This window comes from Panthera onca, unplaced genomic scaffold, assembly GCF_046562875.1.
Source record: "Panthera onca isolate mPanOnc1 unplaced genomic scaffold, mPanOnc1 haplotype 2 h2.h2tg000229l_path, whole genome shotgun sequence".
NCBI classification, from domain to species: domain Eukaryota; kingdom Metazoa; phylum Chordata; class Mammalia; order Carnivora; family Felidae; genus Panthera; species Panthera onca.
Genome location: NW_027675850.1, coordinates 9,828 through 17,274, shown reverse-complemented (window position 1 = coordinate 17,274; position 7,447 = coordinate 9,828). Strand labels below are relative to the sequence as shown.

The following is a 7,447-nucleotide window of genomic DNA, read 5'->3' as shown; positions in this document are numbered from 1 at the left end:
AGGATTGCGCTGTTATCCCTAGGGTAACTTGTTCCGTTGATCAAGTTTTTGGATCAATAAGTGATGTAGTACTTTCGACTAGTTAGTCTAGATTTAAATCACTCGGAGGTTGTTTTATTCTCCGAGGTCACCCCAACCTAAATTGTCGGCCCATGGTAGAGGTATGTTATCCCTGTCGGTTGATTATCAAGATCTCTTTGGGTCGGTTAATTAAAGCTCCATAGGGTCTTCTCGTCTTATTGTCATATTCCCGCCTCTTCACGGGAAGGTCAATTTCACGGATTGGAAGTAAGAGACAGTAAAGCCCTCGTGTGGCCATTCATACAAGTCCCTATTTAAGGAACAAATGATTATGCTACCTTTGCACGGTCAGGATACCGCGGCCGTTTAACTGATGTCACTGGGCAGGCAGTGCCTCTAATACTGGAAATGCTAGAGGTGATGTTTTTGGTAAACAGGCGGGGCTTGTGTTTGCCGAGTTCCTTTTACTTCTTTTAATCTTTCCTTGAGTTGCATGCCTGTGTTGGGTTAACAATTAGCTTGATATGTTTGCTTGTAGTTAGGTTGTATTTATCTTGTTGTTAACTATCAGTGGTTATCCGTTCTGATATAAGCTTATGCACGGGAGAAATATTTCTTGTTACTCATATTAGCATTATTGCTTCTATTATTAAATAGATTAGCCCAGTTTTAAATTAGGAGTTGGTTGCGTTTTTTGACATTGAGATGTTCTGATTGTTGAGCTTGAACGCTTTCTTAATTGGTGGCTGCTTTTAGGCCAACTATGGTTTGTGTTTATGCTTACTCTCTAATTAAGGCTGTATCCTAATTCTAAAAAGCTGTACCTTTTTAGACTATATTTTAAACTTACATTGGAATTTCAGGGTTTTGAGGTAAGTTTAAAGTTGAACTAAGATTCTGTTCTGGGCAACCAGCTATCACCAGGCTCGTTAGGCTTTTCACCTCTACCCACAAATCTTCTCACTATTTTGCGACATAGATGAGTTCATCCTGTAATAGATTGTTCATGGGTAGCTCGTCTGGTTTCGGGGGGCCTAGCTGAAGTTCTCTTTGTTAGGTTATTCTAGCTAATTCATTATGCAAAAGGTACAAGGGGTAATCTTTGCTGTATAGTGCTTTTAGTTTTTTCTTTCATCTTTCCCTTGCGGTACTTTCTCTATAGCGCCAAGTTAAATTTCTATCTCCTATACTTTTATGGGGCAACTAAATGTTTTATTTTACTTTCTGATGTTAATTGCGTTTGTAGATGATTGGGCTAGCTTTGGCTCAAGATGGTCAGTTTAATATGAAATCTTCTGGGTGTAAGCCAGATGCTTTGTTTAAGCTACATCTTGTCATCCAAGCACACTTTCCAGTATGCTTACCTTGTTACGACTTGTCTCCTCTTGTGGATGTAATGGTTTGAATAGGTTTCTTCAGGGTTTGACCACTTGAGGAGGGTGACGGGCGGTGTGTGCGTGCTTCATGGCCCAATTCAATTGAGCTCTCTATTCTCAAATTTACTACTAAATCCTCCTTGAATTCTTAATTTCATAAGGATTTTCGTGGATGTTCTAGTTGTAGAAAATGTAGCCCATTGCTTCCCATCTCATGGGCTACACCTTGACCTAACTTTTTTGTGTCAAGATACTTGTGCTTACTTTTCTTCCTTTTTAGGGTTTGCTGAAGATGGCGGTATATAGGCTGAATTAGCAAGAGATGGTGAGGTTTATCGGGGTTTATCGATTATAGAACAGGCTCCTCTAGAGGGATATAAAGCACCGCCAAGTCCTTTGAGTTTTAAGCTGTTGCTAGTAGTTCTCTGGCGGATAGTTTTGTTTGAGCTAACTATCTAGGTTTAGGGCTAAGCATAGTGGGGTATCTAATCCCAGTTTGGATCTTAGCTATCGTGTGGTCGGAAATATTAAAGTTACTTTCGTGCTGTATTTTTATGTTAACTGCAGCTTTTTACAGCCTAGTTAAGGTTTAACTTTAGTATGCTTCTCTTCTGTAACACGCTTTACGCCGTAGGTCCATTGGTTTGGGTTAATCGTATGACCGCGGTGGCTGGCACGAAATTTACCAACCCTAATTTAATATAACTTAGTCGAACTTTCATTCATAGCTTAATTTTTATCACTGCTGTATCCCGTGGGGGTGTGGCTGAGCAAGGTGTTATGAGCTACAATGGTTGTGTGCTTGATACCAGCTCCTTTGAATCACTGGGTGACTTAGAGGGCATTTTCACCGGGATGCGGAGGCTTGCATGTGTAATTTTATTAATAACTAATGGAAAGGCTAGGACCAAACCTCTATGTTTATGGAGTCTGGCGACTCATCCAGGCATTTTCAGTGCCTTGCTTTGTGTTTTTAAGCTACATGAACCAAGATATAGGATTGTTGGGTGTGTAAATATTGTTCAATAGGGACGAGTTAGAGATCGGGTTGGCGTATCTATAGATACTGCGAACAAAGTTATGATTTAGTATTAATAATTGGTAATAATGGGGTTGGTAAAGTTTGTAAACGTTAACTCTTAAGCTCTATGCTTAGATACGGTTTAGTCTTGTTTTTGGGGTTTGGCAAGACAGAAATAAACACGTATTGTAACAAATAGGGTTAACGGGGGGTAAGGGGGGTTTGTTTAAGCTAATTATTTACTAAAATCAAAAAAGTTTGCATGTGTATAGTGTATACGTGTATACGTGTATACGTGTATACGTGTATACGTGTATACGTGTGTACGTGTGTACGTGTGTACGTGTGTACGTGTGTACGTGTGTACGTGTGTACGTGTGTACGTGTGTACGTGTGTACGTGTGTACGTGTGTACGTGTGTACGTGTGTACGTGTGTACGTGTGTACGTGTGTACGTGTGTACGTGTACGCGTATACGTGTATACGTGTATACGTGTATACGTGTGTACGTGTACGTGTATACGTGTATACGTGTGTACGTGTACGTGTATACGTGTGTACGTGTGTACGTGTACGTGTATACGTGTGTACGTGTGTACGTGTACGCGTATACGTGGGTGCGCGCATGCCGTGTCCTGTGGAACAATAGGGATTTAAGTATATGTCCTGCGACCATTGACTGAATAACACCTTGCTTGTTGTACGTGTGGAACCCCCGCATAGAGAATAAGCCCAGCTACATTATATTTGACTGAGTCAGGACCTTTAGGTCATAGCTGAGTCATAGCAAGTTCGACCCCCTAAAAATTAAAAATACCAAATGCATGACACCACAGTTATGTGTGATCATGGGCTGATTAGTCATTAACCCATCGAGATGTCCCATTTGAGAGAGTTGAAGGATTGGATTTAAGAACGTCATGGCCCTGAAGTAAGAACCAGATGCCAGGTATAGTTCCATTATAGACACCCCCACGTTGAAATGGGCCCGGAGCGAGAAGAGGTACACGCTCAAGCAAGGGTTGCTGGTTTCTCGAGGCCAGGTGATTAAGCTCTTTCGGACAGTTGAGGTCCATAAGAGACTGTTGGAAATCATGAATATGCACGATTAAGCACTATTATGTCTTATGTAATATATATAAACTACTGTACATGCTTAATATTCATGGGGACAAGCAGTTAATGCACGATATACATAGTATGTCTTATGTAATATATATAAACTACTGTACATGCTTAATATTCATGGGGACAAGCAGTTAATGCACGATATACATAGTATGTCTTATGTAATATATATAAACTACTGTACATGCTTAATATTCATGGGGACAAGCAGTTAATGCACGATATACATAGTATGTCTTATGTAATATATATAAACTACTGTACATGCTTAATATTCATGGGGCGAGTGGTTGGTGCATGATATGCATGAGGAAAAGGTCAGTTGGTTATCTTACTTGCGAGTTTGTATTGTAAGAATTGAGAGTTTTCACTTGCTTTATTGCGGAAAGATGAGGACATACTGGGCAAGCACAGTATGAGTATATGCAATATATGAATTATGGAAGTTATGGGGTTGCTTTTTGGTATTAGCAAGGAATAGTTTAAGAAAGAATTTCAGCTTTGGGTGCTGATGGTGGGGCTGTTGCTTCTTCCTTGAAGTCTTAGGGAGGGTGCATATTCTCCTTTTTTGGTTTACAAGACCAAGGTATTGTATATACTACAAAGACTCTTCATTTAAGGAGGCGATTTTCAATAATGCCTGAGATAGGTATTAGGATTAGAAGGATAGAGAAGTATAGGATGGAGGCCAGTTGGCCGATGGTGATGAAGGGGTGTTCTACAGGTTGGCCGCCAATTCATGTTAGGGTCAGAAGGTCCGCTACTAGTAATCAGAATAAGCATTGGCTTAGTGGTCGAAACATTATTCCTCGTTGTTTAGAAGTGTGGAGAGCGGGGATGATAGCTAAGGTTAAGATAGATAGAACTAGGGCTAAAACTCCTCCTAGCTTATTGGGAATAGATCGGAGGATTGCGTATGCAAATAGGAAATATCATTCGGGCTTGATGTGGGGAGGGGTGTTTAGAGGGTTGGCGGGGGTATAGTTATCGGGGTCTCCTAATAGGTCTGGTGAGAATAGGACGAGTAGCATGAGTATTAGGATTAGTACTAGGAGGCCCAGGATATCTTTGATTGTGTAGTATGGGTGAAATGGGATTTTGTCTGAGTCGGATACCACTCCTGAGGGGTTATTGGATCCTGTCTCATGAAGGAATAGGAGATGGACTGCTGCTAGGGCTGAGATGATGAATGGAAGGATGAAGTGGAAGGCAAAGAATCGTGTTAGGGTGGCTTTGTCTACTGAGAAGCCTCCTCAGATCCACTCTACTAGATTGGTTCCAATATATGGGATTGCCGATAGGAGGTTGGTGATTACGGTTGCCCCTCAAAAGGATATTTGGCCCCATGGTAGGACATATCCTATGAAAGCTGTAGCTATGACTGTGAATAATAGTACGATTCCAATATTTCATGTTTCTGAGAAAGTGTAGGAGCCGTAGTATATTCCTCGTCCTACGTGTATGTATAGGCAGATAAAGAATATGGAGGCTCCATTGGCGTGTAAATATCGGATGATTCAGCCGTAATTTACGTCGCGGCAGATATGGGTGACTGATGAGAAAGCGGTTATTGTATCTGACGTGTAGTGTATGGCTAGGAAGAGACCAGTAAGAATTTGTAGGATTAAACACACTCCTAGTAGGGAACCAAAGTTCCATCATGCTGAGATATTGGATGGAGCAGGAAGATCAATGAATGAGTGGTTGATGATCTTGATAAGGGGGTGAGATTTTCGAATGTTGGTCATTAAGTTCTTATAGTTGAAATACAACGATGGTTTTTCATATCATTAGTCATGGTTAGATTCCATGTAAGAATTATGATAACATACATTGTATTTATTTTAAGTACAATCTTTGTGGTGAGCTTTGTGAGTTTTTCTTCAAAGCCTTCTCCTATTTATGGTGGGTTTGGTTTGATTGTGGCTGGTGGTATTGGTTGTGGTATTGTATTGAATTTTGGGGGATCATTTTTAGGTTTAATGGTTTTTTTAATTTATTTGGGGGGTATGCTTGTGGTGTTTGGGTATACTACAGCTATGGCTACTGAGCCTTACCCTGAGGCATGGACGTCTAATAAGGCTGTATTGGGTGCATTTATTACAGGGGTGCTAGCGGAGTTGTTAACTGCTTGCTATATTTTAAAAGAAGATGAAGTCGAGGTTGTGTTTAAGTTTAATGGTGCAGGTGATTGAGTGATTTATGATACGGGTGATTCGGGGTTTTTTAGTGAGGAGGCCATGGGGATTGCAGCACTGTATAGTTATGGAACATGGTTGGTGGTTGTTACTGGTTGGTCCTTGCTTATTGGTGTGTTGGTGATTATAGAGGTTACTCGTGGAAACTAAGTAGGAGTAAGCTAAGGGCTAAGGTGATTATGAAGGATAAGAAGTAAAGCTTAACTAGTCCTTTCTGATTAGATACGATGGTTGATATTTTTATTTGGAAGTGGGAGATGGATTTTGGTAATACATTTTCTAGCCAGATTATATCTAATAGTATCGATGCGGATTTTTGGCTTATAGTTAAGCTTATTGTTGATGGGAGGCGGTGTATTACGATTGGAAAGTACCCTAGGAGGTTGGAAAACTTAAAGAGGTCTGAGGGATGTTTAAATTTTAAGTTTTTAGCCGCGAGGTTAAGTTCTAATGCTAGGATGAAGCCTGTAATGGTTGCAGCAAGGGCGGTCAGCTTTAGATAGTGGGGTATAGTTATTTGTGGGATGGTTGTCGGGGGAATGTTGTGGGAGATCAGGTATCCTGCAAAAATGCTTCCAATTAAGAGACGTTTGATGGAGTTGATAAGGTGGGGGTTATTTTCATTGATTGGACTTAGGGAGTTAAATCGGGGTTGTCCTAGGAGTGCGAAGAATATGATTCGAGTACTGTAGGCGGCTGTGAGAGATGTAGCGATGAGAGTGACCAATAGGGCTCAGGCGTTGGTATACGACGTGTTGGCTGTCTCGATGATTAGGTCCTTGGAGTAAAAGCCTGTTAGAAAAGGTATGCCTGTTAATGCGAGACTTCCGATGATGAGGGAGGTGGTGGTGAAGGGTATTGGCTTGTATAGTCCGCCTATTTTTCGAATGTCTTGTTCATCATTTAAGCTGTGGATAATTGATCCAGAGCACATGAATAATATTGCTTTGAAAAATGCGTGCGTACAGATGTGCAGGAATGCAAGGTAGGGTTGGTTGATTCCGATGGTAACGATTATTAGGCCTAATTGGCTTGAAGTTGAGAAGGCAACGATTTTTTTAATGTCATTTTGTGTGAGGGCACAGATGGCTGTGAATAAGGTTGTGATGGCTCCTAGGCATAGGGTAAGGGTTTGTGTGGTTTTATTTTGTTCTATGAGCGGGTAGAAGCGGATTAATAGAAAGACTCCGGCTACAACTATTGTACTTGAGTGGAGTAGGGCAGAAACGGGGGTTGGACCCTCTATGGCTGATGGTAGTCATGGGTGTAGGCCAAATTGGGCAGACTTACCCGTGGCTGCTAAGAGAAGCCCTAGTAGTGGGATATTTAGGTTTTCATGCTGGGTGATAAAGATTTGTTGAAAGTCTCATGCATTTATATTGGTGAGAAATCATGCTATGGCTGTGATAAACCCCACGTCTCCGATGCGGTTGTAGAGAATTGCCTGCAGGGCAGCAGTGTTTGCGTCTGCTCGACCATATCACCATCCGATTAGCAGGAAGGATATGATTCCTACCCCCTCTCAGCCAATAAACAGTTGGAATAGGTTATTGGCAGTTACTAGGATTATTATGGTGATTAGAAATATGAGGAGATACTTGAAGAATCGGTTAATATAGGGGTCTGTGTGTATGTATCATATTGAGAACTCTATAATTGATCATGTAACGAAAAGTGCTACAGGGATGAAGATGATTGAGAAA

The 7,447-nt window shown here is 41.1% G+C and overlaps 1 pseudogene; it reads right to left on the bottom strand.

Annotated features, from left to right (window-relative positions):
* Positions 1–1,352: 1,352 nt before the first annotated feature.
* On the bottom strand, positions 1,353–2,315 carry LOC145715242 (18S ribosomal RNA; annotated as a pseudogene).
* Positions 2,316–7,447: the final 5,132 nt, after the last annotated feature.